This window comes from Brachyhypopomus gauderio, chromosome 7, assembly GCF_052324685.1.
Source record: "Brachyhypopomus gauderio isolate BG-103 chromosome 7, BGAUD_0.2, whole genome shotgun sequence".
Lineage (NCBI taxonomy): Eukaryota > Metazoa > Chordata > Actinopteri > Gymnotiformes > Hypopomidae > Brachyhypopomus > Brachyhypopomus gauderio.
The window spans coordinates 15,286,819-15,308,226 of NC_135217.1; the positions used below are offsets into that span (position 1 = coordinate 15,286,819).

Here is a 21,408-nt window from a genome sequence, read left to right on the forward strand (position 1 = left end):
CAGTGAGCTCATTTTAAAGGCTAACTCACTCGGTGCAGCATATCCTTCAGATCTGAACATGAGCTTGGCTGATGAATTGATACAATACAAATCATTCATAACAGAAAAAGAAAAACATCCTAGTAAAATGCTCAAAACCATGATAAATTTGAATTTACAGTCAACCATTCCAAATGTCTACATAGCACTTAGACTTTTTTTGACTGTGCCTATCACACATTGTGAAGGAGAGCGTTCATTCTCCAAACTGGCTCGTATTAAGAATGAACTCGGGATTAGGACGCACTAGGGTTGCAGCGGTAACCGGTTTCACGGTATACCACGGTATTAAAATGCACGGTTATCATACCGTGTGCGTTTGCTTATTACCGGTAAAAAGCAAGCCAGCGGAGAAACTGACCCGCGCATGCGCAACTCCGCTCCGGTTCAGCTACTCAGCACACAGCAGTGAGAATGGCAGAAAGTGCATCAGACTTAACACATTTTTTTACAAAAAAAAAAGCTAAACTAAAATCAGTGGCGAAAATGACGTAATCGCGGTGGCTCCGCCCGTGCGCGAGGGTCTCGCGCGCTGTCGATTCGCGAGGTCGTGCACCTCTCGAATTTTGTAACTTTGCGCGCGCTGCGCCTCAGCGCAATGAACAAAGTCATGTTTGCAGGATTCATACACGTTTAAAAGGTGGAATTAAAACACTTGTACGTCACTTTAAAGGTCAGTTTCAATATTTCCCAGCACCTTAAACTTAATTAAGTTAAATATTTATACATATACTCGAAATAATTCGCTTTTTCATCACATTATTTAATGGTTGTTTATTTCCAAAACGCCCAATCTTAACGTCTTCACGTTCTCTCATGTTTCGTCCTGGAATTACAAGAGGCTCGTATTTGTTAACGTAAGACAAAAGAACTGTGCGGAGTTGCGTGCTACGGTCACTAGTGAAAGTATAAACCTAGCTTTTTATGGTCCTTGCTTTCACTGGATGTGAAAGACGCTATTAATTTACATGCGTTCAAATTCTAACGTACCTGTTTTTGATATGTTAAAACCAGACTCGGTGTGAAAGCCTTAAAATAGAAATCTCTATTGTGAGGGTCATGTCAGAAATAAATCCTCTCTTTCTGCAGTATCTGGTTATATTCTAACTTGGCAGTACAACGGACGTTTACAACAGTTGTTGATCAGACACTGACCCAGGCTGAGTTTATCAGATATTAAATAATTTAAACTTAAATAATTGTACTGAAATCCATGATTTAGGTTTCTCTAATTTTGCAGTATTTATATAAACATGTGTACAGCTTATTTTTTTAAAGGACACATTTTGTATACAATAGTTCCAGGTTTCTACAATAAATAGTTAATTGAACAAAAATAACTTGTTGTAATTTCTTTAAGGGTCAGTGTATCTTTTAATAATATACAAACTAACTGTGATACCGTGATAACCGTGATACCGCGGTATTTTCTGAGACGGTTATCATACCGTGAAAATCTCATACCGTTGCAACCCTAGGACGCACCAAAACCGCCTGAACTCACTGTCACTTCTGACCATTGAATCAGATTTGGTCAGACAGCTTAATTTTGATGAATTAGTGGATGACTTTGCAAGAAAGAAGAGTAGAAAGAAACTTATATAAAATAGACTCTTGAGTTAGGGTTAGTTAGTGACAGGTTGTTATGTATTAATTTATTTATGTTTTTGGGGAGGGGCGGTGCGCGGGGGGGGGGGGGGGGGGGGGTCCTGTGCAACTCTTTGCCCAGGGGCCCGGACTATCCTCAATCCGTCCTTGCTGCTCACAGATCTCTACCTCTCCTCTAAGCCTAGCTTCCACTACTCTTTCCCAGATTTTCAGGCTGTGACTGATCAACTTTATTCCCCTGTAATTACTACAGCTCTGAACATCGCTCTTATTCTTGAAAACACCATTATGCTTCGTCTCCACTCCTCAGGCATCTTCTGACCTTCCAAAATTCTGTTAAATAACCCAGTCAAGAACTCCACTGCTGTCTCTCCCAAACATTTCCATGCCTCCACTGGAATATCATCCGGTCCAACTGCCTTACCACACTTCATTCTCCGAATTGCAGCCCTCAATTCCTCCTTGCTCACCTGGGGCACTTCCTGATTCACAACCTCTACCTCTTCTAACCTTCTTTCCCTTTCATTCTCTTGATTCATCAGTTCCTCAAAATACTCCTTACACCTTCCCAAGACACTCTCCTCACCAGACAACACATTTCCATCTTTATCCTTTATCATCCTAACCTGCTGCACATCCTGCCCATCACGGTTTCTCTGTCTGGCCAATCTGTACAGATCCTTTTCCCCTTCCTTAGTGTCCAACTTCTCATACAGCTTGCTATATGCCTTCTCTTTAGCTTCTGCCACTGCTCTCTTTGCTTTACAACACATCTCCTTGTACCTCTGTCTACTTTCTTCATCTCGCTGAAAATCCCAATTCTTTTTAGCCCACCGCTTTCCTCTCAAACTTTCCTGAACTTCCTCATTCCACCACCACAACTCCTTGTCTATCTTCCACTGTCCTGAGGTCACACCAAGTCCCTTCCTAGCCACATCTCTCACTGCATTTGAAATCTCATTCCAGGTATCCAGAACACCACGACCATTACCCAGTACCCGCCTCACCTCATCCCTGAATTTTACACCATAGTCCTCATCCTTTAACTTCCACCACCTGATCTTAGGTTCCGCTCTCACTCTCTTCCTCTTCTTCACCTCCAAAACCATCCTACATATCACCATCCTATGCTGTTTAGCTACACTCTCCCCTGGTAACACCTTGCAATCACTAACCTCTTTCAGGTTTCATCTCCTACAGAGGATATAGTCGACCTGTGTGCATCTTCCCCCACTTTTATATGTTACCCTGTGCTCTTCCTTTTTCTTAAAGTAAGTGTTAACTACAGCCATCTTTATCCTTTTAGCAAAATCTACCACCATTTGTCCTTCCGTATTCCTTACATTAACACCATATCTACCCAACACCGCCTCATCACCACTGTTCCCTCCACCAACATGTCCATTTAAATCTGCTCCAGTAACCACTCTATCTTCTTTAGGAACCTGTAAAACAACTTCATTTAACTCTCCCCAGAATTCTTCTTTCTCCACCACATCACAACCTACCTGAGGAGCATAAGCACTGACATTCATCATCACCCCATCAATCTCTAACTTTACACAGATCACCCTGTCACTTACTCTCTTTACACTCCACTACACTCTTACTAAACTCATCCTTCAGGATTACCCCTACTCCATTTCTCTTCCTGTCTACACCATGATAAAAGAGTTTGAAGCCACCACCAATGCTCCTGGCCTTGCTCCCATTCTACTTGGTCTCCTGTACACACAATATATCTATCTTCCTCCTCTCCATCGCATCAGCTAGCTCTCTCCCTTTACCTGTCATAGAGCCCACATTCAACGTACCAACTCTAACCTCCACCTTCCTGCTCTGCCTCCTCTCCTTCAGCTTCAGAACCCTCTTCCCCCCTCTCCTCCTCCTTGTCCCAACAGTAGTCCAATTTCCGCTAATGCCCTGTTGGACAACAGCACCAGTGGCAGTCGTTGTTAACCCGGGCCTTGACCGACCCGGTATGGAATCCGCATCATTTGATTTGGCACAGTTTTTACACCGGATGCCCTTCCTGACGCAACCCTCCCTATTTATCCGGGCTTGGGACCGGCACTAAAATACACTGGTGTGTGCACCCTAGTGGCTAGGTTAATTTGAAAATATTAATAAATATTCATGAATCTTCATGAAATTTAAAGCATGTCTCTTTAAGCATTAGAGATAAACCACAAGATTTTCTGAATTTTAGGCAAGATTCCCTACATTTTCAGTTAAACGGGGACCACCAATGGCATTATATTTTATTCCCCGTACTGAATGACAGAACAAGCTGAGTTTGGTATGAGTGCAGTGTTGTATCCAGGAGCTGGACTAAGACTGGCACACAATTCCTGCTTTAGTAAACCTGAATTCTACAGAGCACACAGAAGGTCAGCAGATGTATTTCCTATTAAATCATCATGGAAACTACATAGGTTGCTGCCCACATAGGCCCTGTACCCCTGCGTTTCTGTACCCAGAACAGTCCCCACACTGTTCTCTAACCCACTTTTGATTTTAGACAGTATTTCAAAAATAGGAATGCTGGCTCCCCTAGATCAGCTTAGTTAGGTCCCTTTAAGGGTATTTCTTAGATTCTTCTTCTTCTTCTTCTTTATCTCTCTATCTGTTTTCTGTGACAGTGTTAAATACTCAGCCACACTGTGCTATTATAAAAGCAATGGAATGATATTCACACACTGGCTGCAAGGAAATCAGAGGATCTCAAATGCAGCCTGTCTACTGAGTTCCAGCTATTCTCAAGCTGAGGAGTGCAGCATGTGGCCTGACAAAATCCCGCCTTCCAGCAGGAAGCTAAAGGAAATTCGAAAAGCTAAAGCAAAATTTTATGTTAATGTTATACATGGAGCAAAAGGTAATGCTAAATTATTATGGCAAAATCTAAAAAAAAATAACAGGAAAAAGTAGCATATCACAACAGTATATTAAAATTAACATGGAAGGAAGTCTCATTCAAGATCATGATAGGATAGCTGAAATTTTAAATAATTATTTCATGGATTCAGTTAAAAGCCTTGCAGAAACCTCTAGTCTAGTGGAGCAGTGCAAAGTACCACAGTTACCGAATATCCTGTATCCAAAATTCTCATTTAATGTTATTACAGAATCAAAAGTGGAAATGATAATTAACTCTATGAAGAATTCTAGGGCAAAAGATGTATATGGAATGGATTCTTTCTTTTTAAAAACTAATAAAGATGTACTTATGGGTCCACTAGTGAAGATTATAAACCAGTCATTTGAACAGGGAATCTTCCCTGCCATTTGGAAGCACGCTGTAATTACACCTATTCACAAATCAGGAAATCAAGCAGATGTTAATAACTACAGACCCATAAGCATCCTCCCTGTCCTGTCTAAAGTTGCAGAAAAATGGGCAGCTGAACAGCTGACTTCATATATTAATAATAGCCCAGTGACTCTCCATCCTTTGCAGTTTGGATTTAGGAGGCATTATTCCACTGAAACGGCAAACTGTTTCTTTTTAGAAAACATTAAAGCAAAAATGGACAGGGGGGGTGTTGTTGGTGCAGTTTTCCTTGACTTGAGAAAAGCATTTGATACAGTGAACCATACAATTTTACTAAACAAATTGATAAACTTTAATATATCACCATCAGCAATTAAATGGTTAAAATCTTATTTAGAGAATAGAAAACAATGTGTACGGATTTGTAATTCAATATCCAGTTACTTGGATTATGAAGCTGGAGTCCCCCAGGGGTCAATATTAGGGCCACTGTTGTTCAGTTTATATGTTAATGAGCTTCCAAATATTTGTCCCCCTGGTGTTGTTTGCCAAATGTATGCAGATGATACAGTTATCTATGTGCATGCTAATGATAAACAACGGGCTGCACAAATGCTTTCTGATGCTATGGTTTATATCAATGACTGGTTGAACAAATCCTGTCTACATCTCAATGTTGAGAAAACTATTTGTATGTTTTTTACTAAAAAGGCAGACTCTGTAATGGACCCAGAAGTAATTGTGCAGCAAGAGAAGCTTAAGGTAGTGCAGGAATTTAAATATCTTGGTGTTACTTTAGATTCACAATTGTCTTTTAAAAAGCATGTGAAAAAAGTTGTTACTAGGGTAAAATTTAATCTGAATAACTTTAGATTTATTCGGAATAGCTTAACTACAGAGGCAGCAAAACTGTATATGAATGCTATGATTTTACCACATATCACCTACTGTCAAACGAGCTGGGCACAGACATATAAGGGAAATCTTAAGCCGATTGAGATGGTGTACAAGCAAGCCCTAAAAGTTCTAGACAAGAAAACATATCGCCACCATCACTGTAACATCTTAACTAAGTATGGTTTTTTAAATTGGGAAAATCTGGTTAAGTTTACAAATGTAGTACTGGTTTTTAAAATCTTAAATGGCTTAGCGCCACCAGTGCTAGACGAATGTGTGTGTAGGGCCACAAATAGGTCGACAAGGTCTAGCACAAGAGGTGACTGTACTATTCCATTAAGGAAAAGTGTTTTTGGTCAGACTGTTTTTTCTTTTCGTGCTTCACATGACTGGAATTCTCTCCCACCTGAGATAAAAGGGTTAACAGCTGTCGGTCTGTTCTACAGACGATTGAAAGTCTGGTTATTGAGTACACAGACATGTAAGCATAATGGCTAATTTTGTTTTATGCTGTATTTTTGTACAAATTCATTTTTATTTCTTTCTTAATTACTACTACTGTGTATTGTGTAAGACTGTTTCCTTCAGAACATCAACCTGCCCAGGGACAGCAGATGAAAATTAGCCATTTGGCTAAATCTGGCGCATTTACACCATGAAATAATGATGTTGATTAATGTGTATTGCCCCTGTTTAAATAAATAAATACAAATACAAATTAAGAATATAGGTTTAATTGTTAAGTTTACTTCTGTTGTGAGCAAACCAGTTGTCTCAGGTTGAGAGAATTTAATTTAATTTGATAGATGTAAATGCACTTTATATAGTGTAACTGTTTACTTTTGCTTTTTTTTTCAAAGATTTGGGATTTTAAAGGATTTTATCCTGCACTGACCTGTTGATGTGCAATAAATATCAAAAGTTAAACACCTTTATGATCTACTCATTTCAACTGACTGTGAAAACTGCTTTTTCAAAAAATCCTTATTCATTGGCATATAACTTTTTTTTTTACTGTAATGCAAATAGTTACTTTCCCTGGCAACGAGTTACTTTTATTATAGAGTAATTCAGTTACTAACTCAGTTACTTTTTTGAACAAGTAGTGAGTAACTATAACTATTTCTTTTTTTAAAGTAACGTTCCCAACACTGCTAATTAAAAAGCCCGGCCGCTTCGTGGAATAGCCCCCTGGTGTTTGTGCCCGCTGCCCCTTTAGTTGTTGCTCCCTTGGTGTTATGTTTCTCCCGGTAATGTTTACGTGGCTTTATGGAGTAGCATGTTTTCGTGTGTCTTATCGTTTCCTAGTCGTCTTACTTACCCGTTTGTCTGTATCTTCCCCTCTGTGTTTAGCTTAGTCCTGTTCTGCCTTTTGTTTAGTGGTTTAGTGTTTTGTTACTGCCTTTATAATAAATATTCTAATTCCTGCATTTGCGTCACTCCTGCTGATCTAAATTGTTACAGTACTACTGCAAAGTTTTACAATGAAGGAGATTGACTGGCTGAAATAATCTAAGGCATTGCTTAATTGTAAGTATGAATAGCACTCTATTCCTAATACAAGAATTTCTTTTCTGACTGAAGCTGCAATTTCAGTATAAAAAAGTGTCAAGGCAGTTGTGTTTTGAAAGCATGGGCTGGGCATTTTGGGTTTCGCAGAAGCTCAGTGTGCCCATATTTCTGCTGCCAAGTCCATGTGCCACAGTTTCATTAAAGTTCCTCTGCTTCCCAGGAAAGTGCAAGTCACTGGAAGGTCACTGCATGGGTTCCAAGGCTCGGACAAACAGGACTTATTATTGTTTTATTTGGCCCGTGGAAGTAGAGCCTAGAGATGCCTATATATACAGCTGCAGTTGGGCTGTGGACTTCAGAGAAAGCAATTTTTTCACTGTCACATGGGGTTTGATGTGAATATGGCAAACTGACCATGCTCTACCTCTGCCTAAGGTGCTTGCACATTCTGAATTCTGCCCACCACAAAAGTAATATTAGTAATAATAATAATTATATATATATATATATATATATATATATATATATATATATATATATATATATATATATATATATATATATATATATAAACTTTTCCACTCTCGTGTGAGCTGACCTTAAATAGAGCAGCTTGTGGCAACTATTCTCAGGCAGTAAAAGTTTGTAAGGGGCAAACTTTATGAAGGCTGACTATTTGGGATGACTTTTGGATCCTTTCAGTTATGGAGAACAGACGAGGGCTTTCATTGATGAGGGCCAAACTGGGCAGAAGTCCAGCCTGTTCTATTTTTCTTCCTCCTCTGGCTGGTACCAGACTTTCACAGGTAACATCTCATTAGAAATTTGCCAGAAGATTTCCTTCTTCTGAAAAAAAGAAAAAAAAAAGAAATTTGCCAGAAGGAACTACAATGTTCCTACAATGTGGAACATCTATCTGCAGCACAGTGATGTCAGTGCAACAGTCCATCTCAGGGAGCTGTCTAAAAAGCATGCCAAATTTCCAACTGCTGTGGAGCTTTACAGCTGCCTTGTGCAAAATTTACTCAGGTCAGTGTATTATAGATATAAACAAGCTATGGTGTAGAAGACCCAGATATATTCAGTAAGGAAGACTGTGATGAAACATGAGTTTTATGTGGTGTCTGAAAGGTCGACACTGAAATGTATCTTAGCTATTACGGAACTCGAGGCATGCAACACACTCTACTTGAAACTCAAGCTAATGCTGCCACTTTGATCTCTTTATAAACACAGTGACAGGCCTCCAAGACACTCACAAAGTGCTTGCTCAATTTAAAAACTGACGCAAATTAGCCGGGTCTTGTGTCTTCTGTCTTCCCTTCTGTACTGAGCCTTCCCCATACCCAGAACTCCTTCAGCTGAACTGAGGGGAGGGGGAGTGCTAGCCATGTCCCATTCAACTGTCAGAACTTTCAAAAGCTCAGGTAAGCGACGCTAAAAGAGGGCCCCTCAAAGCAGCTTTCAAAAATTTGACTTCCTGCACTGCATTCCTCTAGGGGCAGTGGGACACCTTTTATTCTGGAGTCACCCCAGTGTGAAAGGACACACCCCATCTCTCTCACACAGCTTGAACACTCAATACAGGACTGGGCCTAACCCACATATATCTTCACCTGACAGTTATTTTCAAAACATTAGGCTGAGTATGGTGCTGTTGTTTGTACCACACTGTAAAACCCAACAAGTTCACTAAACTCAAAAGTTTTGCTGTAACCGATTACCTAAGAAATTTTAATTTCATGTAATATAATTTTTAAGTACAGTTTACTTTAAAAAAAAAAACTTTAAATAAAATATATAAGTTTAGGAAAATCTTAATTAAAAAAAAAAAATATATATATATATATATTTTTTTTTTTTTAATTATTTTTAAGTACTACATACTACAATACTTTTAGTAAAAATTGTATAATTAATATAATTTCCCCCAACTTAACCATTTTTTTTTACATTTTTATGGCATTTGGCAGATGCTCTTATCCAGAGCAACTTACATTTTTTTTTTATACAAGTGAGCAATTGAGGGTTAAGGGTCTTACTCAGGGGTACCTCAGTCATGGCCTCAGGTCTGGGAATCGAACCCACGACCCTCCGGTTACAAGACCAGTTCCCTAACCACCAGGCCATGACGCGTCACCATTGTGACCACTGTAAAAAGTATATCCGGGACACTGGGCATGTTGGTGACGTCAGACGCTGCGTGACTTTGGATACTCATAAATTATAATGTTAGTGACAGTCATTACTCAAAAATATGTACTCATTTAAACTTAAAACATAAAAAAGTTAAGACAGCGCAAAACCTTAATGCTGGGTTAACTAAATAAGATCTCAGTGTTATACCAATAAAGAGTATAAGTTAACAATACTGTTCGGGTTTACTGTGCATGGAGTACGAGCACAGAAATGTTGTGTAGTATTTGGATAAGGATTTTGTCATATTCACTGTTCAGCTTAAGCGCATGGTAAATATTTGATGTTGATTCCTATATATGCCACTATGATCAGTGTAGATGTCTCATTCAAGGAAAACTGCTTATTAAAACACTTGTAGCTAAAACATAATTAGGAGCTCAGAGTTCAGACAAGGTAGTATAATATAATTGAAATGTTTGTAGGTTTTCCTGTTTACTAGTAGGAAAACTATTGACAGAATACACTGCATTGTGACTCCTGTAGAAAGATCTACAGGCTTTATTATATACATTATTATTACAAATCAGCTGCAGACTTTATTATATATAGTATTATTACAAATAAGCTACAGACTTTATTATACAGTATTATTACATAAAAGCTACAGTCAGTCAAACTTTTTAGGATATTGCTAAATAAAAATCATAGACAGAATCAAACTGCAATCAAATTTATCAAACCAGCACTGTCATGGGTTGGCACTGGTTTGTCACGGGTGTCATCTTAGTGTTCCACCAGAGCGTTATGCGGAATGTGCACCTGCATCAGTGCTGGGTACACTATCAGCATACTACATTCCATTCCACATTCAACAAGCTTTCCAACAGCACTGTTGGAATAGCACTATTACATGCAAACCTTGAGTAATTAAGTTATGACTATCATACAACTGATAACAATGTTCACTGGGTTTAGATTAAAATTTCAACAAAATAAACTTTAGCCAAGGTCCCAAAACAACATAAATAGACATATATTAATACAGACCAGGCTCCTGAACCTGGAAAAACATTTATTAGCGATGCAATAACATGCATATAAAAAAATACCACAATAGCTATTGAAGGTCAAACCTCATTTATCGTCCAAAGACACAGTTGGTGTGTAAGACTATGTGAAAAAGACCCTGCTGCACTGATGAAACCAAAGATAAACAAAACAGGAGGGGGTTGGTGAGGAATGGGTGCCTCTGGACAAACGCTGAATTGCCTACATGTGTCTATGTGAATATGTGTGAAAGAGAGAGAGAGAGAGAATCTGGAATGTTTTCTGTTGTCAGCACTTGGGCTCTATAAGTACACACTAGTATGCATTCCAAGTGTTAGCATTAGTCAGTGTTTTTCTTGCTATTTTAAACAAAGCGGTAACTAGTGTGTGCTTCCATTCCGCCCAATCCCAGCTCGGTATGTTTGTTCGTTCCACTGGCATGAATGGTTGCCATTTTCATATTTAAAGCCTAGACTTTGGCCAATAATTGCAACATGGGACTCAGGGGCTGAGGCCAAGCACCTGCCCAAGTTACAAAATATACTTGAACCGATTCCAGCTGAAGTTAATACAGGCCTGCGAGGATATATCTGCTCCTCGGATTGCCTTGCGCACAGCAGAACTGTGTCTGGGGGAAGTGCTGTGAAACTCTCACCAACTGTCCTCCATCTTAGAACTGCTTGTATACACAAGCACTATAATATTTACTTTAACACAGGCTGACTTAGAGAGAGAGGTGAGACTTTTTCAGTGATCCTGGCCCATGGACACTGAAATCCATTTAGGAAATGTTCAGCTTGGCTAGCATGCAAGGTGAAATGCAAACATTTAGATGTTTCAACAATTGAATTGCATCAAAATTATTCACTTTATTAATCACCTTTGCCAGAGTAATATTGCTTTATATTCACTGTAAAACAACATACTAAATATAAGCATGGGTTCCAAAAATTGGTGGCATGATCACCATTACAAATGTTTTTTTGTTTGTTTTTTGAGATTTTTTTATATTTGGATCCCTGATTATACCAAAAATTTTTTTAATTTTTGCTTCGCATCTCGACTTACATGCAGCTTCCCCACAATCGTTAGTGAATCACGAATTGGACGTAATGCATTACGTAAAATGAATCCTCAGTGCCGTGGCTGTCAAGGCTGACCCCGGAGTCGCTCCTCCTGTCACCACAGGAGGAGACTCCCGAGCCAGTAATCGCTCCCGAGCCAACACACATTCGTGGACCAGCGCTCGCGCACAGACCAGCATTAGTACGAGAACGTGTTCGCAAACACGCAATCAGCAATGATGACCTGCAGCTTTTCGCCTTCCTATTTTAGGAGGACTGCTGCAGAGTCTCATTGCTGAGTTGTTTGTTGCCGTCTCTACGCGCTTTCAGCCAGCCTTCTCCTTGCGTTCTATGATTCCTCGTTGCACTTACCTTATTCACTGTTTTCCCTGTCGTTTCTGAGTTCGCTCACCTCTTTGCCACTTCTGGCCAATTTCAAGTTTTCCAGCCCTGTTGTTTCTCTATCCAGTTTCGTTTGTTATTTTGGGAAGGGTTTTTTGGTTGCTCCCCATTGAGGTTTGAGAGCCAGCTACTTCCTCTGGCGTCTTCAGTTTGTTTCTTTTGTTTTGGTTTTCTAGTGTTGAGTATTCCACGATCTTTTGGTTTCTCTTTCTGTTTCGAGTTTTCCTCCATACTTCCCTTTCATGGAGGTTTTTTTTCTTTTTGCGCTTTTTTTATTTCGTGATCGGCATTTGGGTCTTCCCGGTTCAACATTACACGTGTTGTGTGCGGGTTCACATTCCAACGTGTAACAGAACAACTCAGCCATAACTATTGTGATGAAGCTGGGTCCAGAGATAGTGGATTTGAGAACTGCCGTTTCACTACAAGGGCAGAGGTTCGGTAATCATGAACAGACACTACAACAAATATTAGGTCAGTTACAAAACCTAACCACTGTCATGCAGGCCGCCACCCAAGCAGCACAACAACCTGTCAGCCCAAGCAGCTCTAGTGAGCCCTCTGTTGCCGTGGCACAGTTAGAGCCTGCCCTGCCCACTCCTAGACATTACACTGGGGATCCTGAGGAATGCAGGGGTTTTATGCTTCAGTGCTCTCTAGTTTTTGAGCAACAACCCTCACGCTTCCCTACTGACAAAGCCAAAGTGGCTTATGTCCTCGCTCTCCTCTCAGGCAAGGCACTAGCCTGGGTGACACCCGTATGGGAGAACCAGCCTGATCTATGCACATCATATGATCGGTTTTCCCAGGCCATGCGGTAAACATTTTATCACCCTACCTCTGGAGGCATAGTGGGCACCTGGTTGCTACGCATACGCCAAGGCAAGCGTTCCATGTCCGACTACTCTTTGGAGTTGGGCGCTGAGAGTGGTTGGGGTGCTACAGCATTCAGCAGGAAGGGCTGAACAATGATTTGAAGGATGAATTAGCCATTCATGAACCCCCTGACAATTTAGACTCCTGCATAACTCTTACCATCCGACAATAACAAGCTACGTGAACGGAAACAGCAGTGTTGGTCTCAGCCCACGGACTCTTCATATGCCATCAAACCTAGCTCTATTCCCGAGGAGGATGAGGTCAGAGAGAACAGACAAGACCAGTCCATGCAGTTAGGCCATACTTGCCTGACACAGCAGGAGAAACAGTCACGCATGCTAGGGGGTCGCTACCTGTATTGTGGAAAAGAGGGGCACAAATGAGCCGATTGCCTTGGCTTACAGGGAAAAGAGCAGGTCCGCCGGTAGAAGGAAGGCCTCCGGTGGGCCATTCTAGTTCTCCCCATCTGTGTGGTCTCACGCTCCACGTGGCGTTGTCATGGCGTGGGGCTGACGAACACCGGTTTCTCGCGATCGTCGACTCAGGTGTGGCAGGGAACTTCATAGATGCCGCTCTGGTTGAAGACCTACAGATACCTCTGGTTCATGAGGGACGCCCCTCGTTGTGGCTGTGGTTGATGGACGTTCGCTTGTCTCAGGGGAGGTCGCTAAACAAACCATCCCGCTAGACATAAAAATACGGGGGCATGCCGAGCGTATAACCCTGTACGTCATCAGTGCCCCTAAAACTCAACTAATACTCAACCTCCCCTGGTTACAGCGTCACAACCCAGAGGTCGACTGGCTCAACCTGTCAGTCAGACAGTGGAGATCAGTGTGCAAGAGAACCTGTTTAAACCCAAAAAACATTTGCAGCCACATAAGGCCCCCCCAAGCCCCTTGATCTTGGCCAAGTCCCTGTTGAGTACCATGACCTCCGGGATGTATTCAGCAAATGGCAGGCAGGTTTTCTACCACCCCACCGGTCGTATGATATAGCGACCGACCTGCTGCCCGGAACCAGTCCCCCCCGTGAACGGCTGTTCTCCTTCGCGGTGCCCGAGCGGAAGGCTATGGAGGCCTACATTAAGGAGTCCCTGGGCGCAGGACTCATTCAGCCGTCTACCTCCCCTGCCGGCGCAGGGTTTTTCTTCGTCGGGAAGAAAGACAGGGGCCTAAGGCCCTGTATAGATTACAGGGGCCTAAATAAAATAATGGTAAGACAGTCATCCTTTGCCTCTAATGGCCACTGCCTTCGAGGCTTTGCAGCAGGCTACTATTTTCACCAAGTTAGACATACGTAGTGCCTATAACTTGGTCCGAGTACGAGAAGGCGAATGGAAAACCACCTTTATCATGCCATCAGGGCATTATAAATACCTTGTGATGCCGTTCGGCCTCATGAACGCCCCAGCGGTTTTTCAGAGGTTCATAAATGAAGTACTGCAGGAAGCGCTAGACGTTCATCTAGCGTTCATCTATTTGGATGACATATTGATTTATAGCCGGTCTCGCCAGGAACATACTAAACATGTGCATCGGATTCTCCAACTGCTATTGGAGAACCACTTGTATGTCAAGTTGGAGAAGTCTCTTTTCCATGCGGAAGAAGTGTCATTCTTGGGGTTCAGGGTAGCCCAGAATAGGTTGGCCATGGACCCTGCCAAAACCCGGGCAGTGGCTCAATGGCCTAACCCCACATCGCTGCGTCAGGTCCAGCATTTGCTAATTTCTATAAACGCTTCATAAAGAATTACAGTGCGGTGGCCGGGCCACTCATTGCACTGACAAAACGGTCGTGTGGTCCGTTCAACTGGTCTCCCGAAGCCCAGACCGCCTTCAACACTCTCAAAGCGCTTTTTGTCTCTGCCCCTGTTCTCAGTATACCTGACCCCGATCTCCCATTCGTGATGGTCGACGCCTCCGACAAGGGAGTTGGGGCGGTGTTGTCACAGAGGACAGGAACCCCATCCAAACTCCATCCCTGTGCCTACTTTTCCCACCGACTAACACCCGCCGAGCAGAACTATGATATAGAGGATAAGGAGCTTCTGGCCATAAAGATGGCCTTAGAGGAATGGCAGCACTGGTTGGAGGGGGCCAAACATCCTTTTCTGGTTTGGACCTACCACAAAAACCTGGCCTACCTCCAACAGGCCAGACGGCTTAATCCCAGACAGGCCAGATGGTCCCTGTTCTTTGGCCGGTTTGACTTCACCCTCTCCTACCGGCCAGGGTAAAAAAACATCAAACCGGATGCCCTGTCCCGTCAATAGGAGACGCAGGTGGATCAGGCGGCCCCCAGTACCATACTACCCGCCGCAAAAATCATAGCCCCCATCCAGTGGGATGTAAAAACGGCTGTCAAACGGGCTCTGGCTGTTGAGCTACATCCAGGAGGAGGGCCGCCTGGGCAGCTGTACGTGCCCTCCACGTGTGCTCCAGCAACAAGTTCTCTCTGTCACTGGTCGCCTCCGTCCACAGTGGCTGTTGTAGTTGTTGTTTTGTTACGTCATGTGCGTCCCTCAGGTGGGCGGAGCCCGTGATCCATCTCACCTGAGGGTCGTTTGTTAGCCTATATATGTCTTGTCTTTGTACCAGTTGACCGCTGGTCATTGTTTCCTTAACCTTATGCTGCAGATTTGCACGCCTGGTGGCCATTTTAAACATTTTTTGCATAGTTCACTTTAAAACTAGATATCTCAAGTTGTACATATAGGAAAATTATCATTCATGGCTCAAACTGAAGTAGACAGTTGGGGAAACATATTGATTCACTTCAATATCATATTCACAAAATTTGGTTTATTTTAGAGCCTCTATTACAGATGCTAATATGCCAGGAATGTCAAAAATGCTGACTTGAACTTGAACATGACTGGAATGTGTATTCACATAGTTATTCCAATCTGTTATCAGAAATTACAATAAATTTCGCTAGGGTCTTTTCTAACAACACAGAAAAAATGGAGCAAATCCATGCAAGTATTGCAAAGTTATTCCACTTTGTCCAAGGTATGTCAAGTCCAACATTCCAATGTCCAAGTATGCTATTCCGCGATCTTTTGGTTTCTCTTTCTGTTTCGAGTTTTCCTCCGTACTTCCCTTTCACAGAGTTTTTTTTCTTTTGGCGCTTTTCCCGCATTCCTTTTGGCGGAGGTTTCAGTTCACTGTTTTATTTCGTGATCGGCATTTGGGTCTTCCCGGTTCAACATTACACATGTTGTGTGCGGGTTTGCATTCCAACGCATAACAGTGGCCCACTCTTTGCAGCCATGTAAAGTCTTGTTGACATGGGCAGTGTATTCTGTGAGGGACTGTCTATCCTCCCTGGTTTAGCATCATCTGTTTTTAGGTCCACCTGTCTCAGCCTGTTTGTCTTTGGTGGAAAATGTATTAGTCATTTCATAACTGCTTTGATTTAATGGTAGAATTAGGATGGGGGCTGACAGATTGAGAGATGAGATTAATATGTTTATACTATAGGAATTAAAAAGTAGGAAGTGAGGATAAAACATCATTAATTTTGAGTTATTAAATCAGGAGATAATTCTACTTTGTCAGAAATAACTTTAATTCTTAAAGTGTGACAGTTCTCTCAGTGTAGCTGAGTATTATAACAAGTAACAGTTTGGATATTGATGTTTGCTGTACACATAAGATCAACAGATTTTTGAAAAAAAAATTTTGATAGAGTACTATCTCAAGTATTGGTCTCTAAAACTTTATACAACACTGTCCAACACAATAGTTAAGTTTGCAGATGACATAAAGGATGGCAAACGTAAGTTGTTGAGCGGGGGGGGGGTTTAATCATTGCTTGAAGTGTTAAAACCAGGGGTAAAATACAGGATAAGAAACATAATACCCATAGGGAGATCAAATAAATAAATGGATAATAAATACATGGGTAAATAACAGGGTTGCCAACTCCCACGCATTGAGCGTGAGACACACGCATTTGACTGTCTTTTTAAAAAATCTAGTTTATTTATCTCTGATCCACATCTATGATTCAATGAGTTAATAGTTCGCTCTGGCGCCAACCACTGGATCGCGATATAATACTTAATTTGTGTCCATTTTACACCCCGCCCGGTAACAACTTATGTTCGCCCCCCCCCCCACCTGTCAGCAATTTACACTCTGTACCTCCTGGTTCAAATCTCACTCCAAGCGATCTTGAAAAGTTGGCAACCCTGAAATAAAAAGGTAAATAGATAATTAAAATGAACTACTGAATAGAGGAAACCATACAACATTTACTCCCTATTGCAATGTAATCACAAAAAAAGCAAAAACACACCGCAACTTACATCGCAATTTTTTTGAAAAACACCTGCAACATCAAACATTTTAACCCGCAACAATCACAAAAAAGGCCCGCAAAATCCTGGTGGGACTGAATACTGCTGCTACAGTCCAACTGTACTGCACACTCCGTGTACATATCTATTGTATAGATACATATTGTATTTATACCCTAAAGTTCTATTTATTCACTACCTGCTCATGTACTATTGCACTTTCTGCTCATTTGCACTACTGGTTAGATACTATACTGCATTTCGTTGTCCAGTACCTGTACTATGGCAATGACAATAAAGTTGAATCCAATCTAATCTAATCTTCAGAGGATGAATGTAATTCAGCAGATTTAGTTCTTGAGATATTGTGACGTGTGGTGCAGGATGAAGGACGAGGCACAGAAATCCTTGCTTTACTCACGATGTCACGTTTATTCACAATCAACACAAATAAGCGCAGACAGCACACGTAAACATTCACACATTTAATGAATCTGACAAAGACGAACACGGGACACTGCGCGAACGCACATTACATAGACAAACCACAAAAGCCCCGAGTGATGACGAGACGAGCCACAGGTGAGACTGATGAACACATTCAGACACAACCACACCGAAGGAGATCCACAGACGAAGACGTCTAGACGTAGACAACATAAACACATGCCCAGTGGTGGACGAAGTACAGCAATTATGTACTTGAGTAAAAGTACAGTTACATTGCATTGAATATTACTCAAGTAAAAGTAAAAGTATTCACCTCAATTTTTTACTTGAGTAAAAGTACAAAAGTATCTGCCTTCAAAAATACTTAAGTATTAAAAGTAAAAGTAAACACTTTTTTTCTTAGCGTCACATCAAAACCCCTAGGCCTACTCGATCAACAAGTGAACAATGAAACAGTGCCTTACATTTGCCTAGCAAACACAAAATACTCAAAACTATATTATATTTAAGTAAGACCAAGTGCTTTTGAAGCAACAACGCAAAAAGCATTCATTCAAGTTTCATTATTTTATTTTTCATTCATTTCGGTTGTCAAAAAACTAATAAAAAATAACAAACACCATCACAACTGATGAAAATCAATAAAAACACAACTGATAAATCATTCACTATAAACATTACATTTGATGAAGCATTACCTAAGTTTTGAAGAGGCGATACAGTATATGAAGAGGTTATACGTTGTCCACTACATGGCGGGACAGGGAAGCTTAGCAACTAGAACTGTGTGCAGCCCAACCAACAGAACTCATAATATTAAACTTGGCCAAATAATTAATAATAATTATTATACCAGTTAGTTCTGACCCTACAATGCGATTGGCTGAGAGGCGATCACTGTAACCGAAGCTCTCCATGTATTACTCCGCCACATACAGGTAACCTAGCAACGCAGCAGCGTTTACAGGCCAAACAGCGCAACTATAAACAAGCAGCAACATTATCAAAATGAATTACAGGGAGTTCGTTAAATCTATTGGCTTCGAAAGCATTTGTTTCGATCTGAAACTGGAGGATGAAGCTATAAATGACCAGCCTGATTCTTCCAATGAGCCAAGGTTTGTCACGCTTACAAACAATGATTTGGATGAGCTGGAAATGCAGAGAAACGAAGTTAATACCGTAAAACAAACGTCCTTAATGTATTTACATCCTGGTTAAAGAGCAACGACATTGCAGTCGATTTTAGTATTAACCAAAATGAAATGAATCAGCTTTTACGACGTTTTATGGATCCGTCAGAAACGTGAAGGGAGAGTTATATAGCATCAGCAGCGTCGTTGGTTTAAGAGCTGGACTGAACAGATACCTGAACGAACCTCCAATCAGCCGTGGATGGTCAATAATTGTTGTACTTTATTTTTAATAAATACAATTTCATCAACAGTTGTTTTTGTGTATATTTACCTCTATAATATTTATTGGGTAAGGCTGTTCCAGTGTTGTGTAAGTTTAGCAGCGAGCCATTGAATGGAACTATTTTAACTGGCGGAGTGTTTTTAACCAAACAGGTCGTATTTTCTCGTCCTCTTTAACTCAAAATCTTTCAATAAACAGCGATAATTGAACTGTGGTATAATCGCAATAATACACTCGAGGTTCGTGCTATAACGTGTAATATTGGCACTGCTGTGCTGATCTACGACCGCAGCACAGCAGTGCCAATATTACCCGTTATAGCACGAACCTCGAGTGTATTATTGCGTAAATAATTAATATAATAATAATAATTTTTATAATTTTGCTTCGCTTCGCTCATATTTGTTTGCCTTTGCCTCCCTCATAGGAATGAATTGCGAAGTTCGCTTCGTTTGGCCAAATTCGCGTGTATGTGTCCCCGGCTTTAACGTTTGATGTGGGAGTCTCCTGTGTTAAACTGGCGCTTAGCATCTCCACAGATTGCAATTTGGGTACTAGCACATTGCTTTGGATAAAAGCATCTGTTAAAAGTTGTGTATTTCAATGTGATTAACCAGGGTATATAAACCACCCTGTTGCTAGTACTCATCTAATGGCGAACTTACCTCGATGTGTTTTTTCAAGTTTGACGGCGAGTTCATAAATGATGACAGCGATGTGTTCTTCGGAATGCAGAGGAGACACTTGAAGGAATACGAATCATTTTTCTTTTCGAGGAATTTAAACTATTGGGCTAAATAAAAAGCCAGGGGTGTTGGGGAAAGCCATCTGTTGCAGCCATGTCAGATCCTCAGCCAATTAGCGTACAAATCTTAAACTCTTACTGAGCGCTGATTGGTTATAGTCTTTTATTAAGCGTTGATTTAAAATAGAAAAGGAACGAGATGTTTCTGTAAATGTAACGAAGTGAAAAGTAAAAAGTTTCGCTTTGAAATGTAGTGAAGTAAAAGTATAAAGTCTTACCAAATAAAAGTACTTGAGTAAAGTACAGATACATGGAAATGTTACTTAAGTACAGTAACGAATTACATTTACTTCGTTACTGTCCACCACTGCACATGCCCCAAGGGGAGGGGTCAGGGGCTGTAACGTGACAGATATATGGTACACTTTGAGTTGTCAAGTCAAAGTCAACTTTATTGTCAAATCTGTGATATGTACAGGACATACACAGGCTTGAAATTACGTTACTCTCAGACTCCATAGTGCAGCGATAAACATTTACCCCTAATGTTTAATCTTAACTCTTACTCTTACTTTACTCTTACTCTTGTAATATTTCAACCCCACTGTAGAAAGATATGTTTCTTTGTACTTTTCTTTGTAAATTTTGCATTTTCTGTCTTGCATAAAGTTTTACTAATTACTGGCTATGAGCAAAATAAATTCAATTTGGAGGCATTAGCCTACATGTTTCTAAAAAGATTACTAATAACATATTTGCTGACCGGCACTCAAAATCAATAGATTTTTGATAAATCAAGTTACAGGGACTACAGGTAAGACAAATGATCCTTTCATGTGTATTTAAATGCATGCTGTATAATACAAACACTAGCCTAAACCACATTTAGGGGCAGATTGGTGCCCTCTGTTGGACAATCATCTCTATAGCGGTGATAGAGGATCTTCAGAAACTTCTAAAGCACTACTGTGGCGTTGTAAGTGGTGTGATACCAACACTTCTGTCACCCTACCTTTCACATTTAAATTCACAGTCTGCAGGAAAAAACTAACATAATTAATAAATACATACAGAAAGAATGCTTACACATAAGTTCAATGAAAAATCATAAATGTACTTCATTTACTTACAGTAATATAAACCATTAAAATTACCTTGGTGAAAAGGACAGTAAAGTTCCTTTTTAAATGTATTTGACTAAAAAAGAACAGTTGGACAGGGAGGAAGGGAAAGAGGCCACTTCCAGTTTCTGCAGTTCTACATAACTGCTCAAGCTGATCAATACAAGCCATTGTTCAGTTATTTTGTGTGGAAACACGATGGGAACTTTTCATCACTGTAGTTTTACTATGCTGATTGTTTCTTGATCCAAGAAGTTGCAGTACAGGACAATGTTTACGGTAAGGTTCAGTATATTCCTTAAGCTGCACAAATTATTTGGGGAAAACAAATTCAGTTAGCCTAACAAATATTTTTTGTGTAAGAGATCATTTTGAACAATAAGTACACAATAAGTTTTCATCCAAACTTGTCATCTCATCATCAAGTACTCAGTGGCGGAGCTAGACTTTTTTTCAAGGGGTGGCCAATGGGTGAGCAAGGCTTTATCAGAGGGGTTCATATACAAATG

The 21,408-nt window shown here is 40.7% G+C and overlaps 1 long non-coding RNA gene across 6 annotated transcripts in view; it reads left to right on the top strand.

Annotated features, from left to right (window-relative positions):
* The first annotated feature begins 20,683 nt into the window (after positions 1-20,683).
* The window catches only part of LOC143519038 (uncharacterized), a 59,458-nt gene continuing 58,733 nt past the window's right edge, over positions 20,684-21,408 (top strand). For 3 of the 6 annotated variants that reach the window (XR_013132341.1, XR_013132336.1, XR_013132340.1), the window contains exon 1: positions 20,684-21,178. This is a non-coding gene — a long non-coding RNA (uncharacterized LOC143519038). The remainder of the gene's footprint in view (positions 21,179-21,408) is intronic. The other 3 variants (XR_013132338.1, XR_013132337.1, XR_013132339.1) reach the window with 3 other exon arrangements.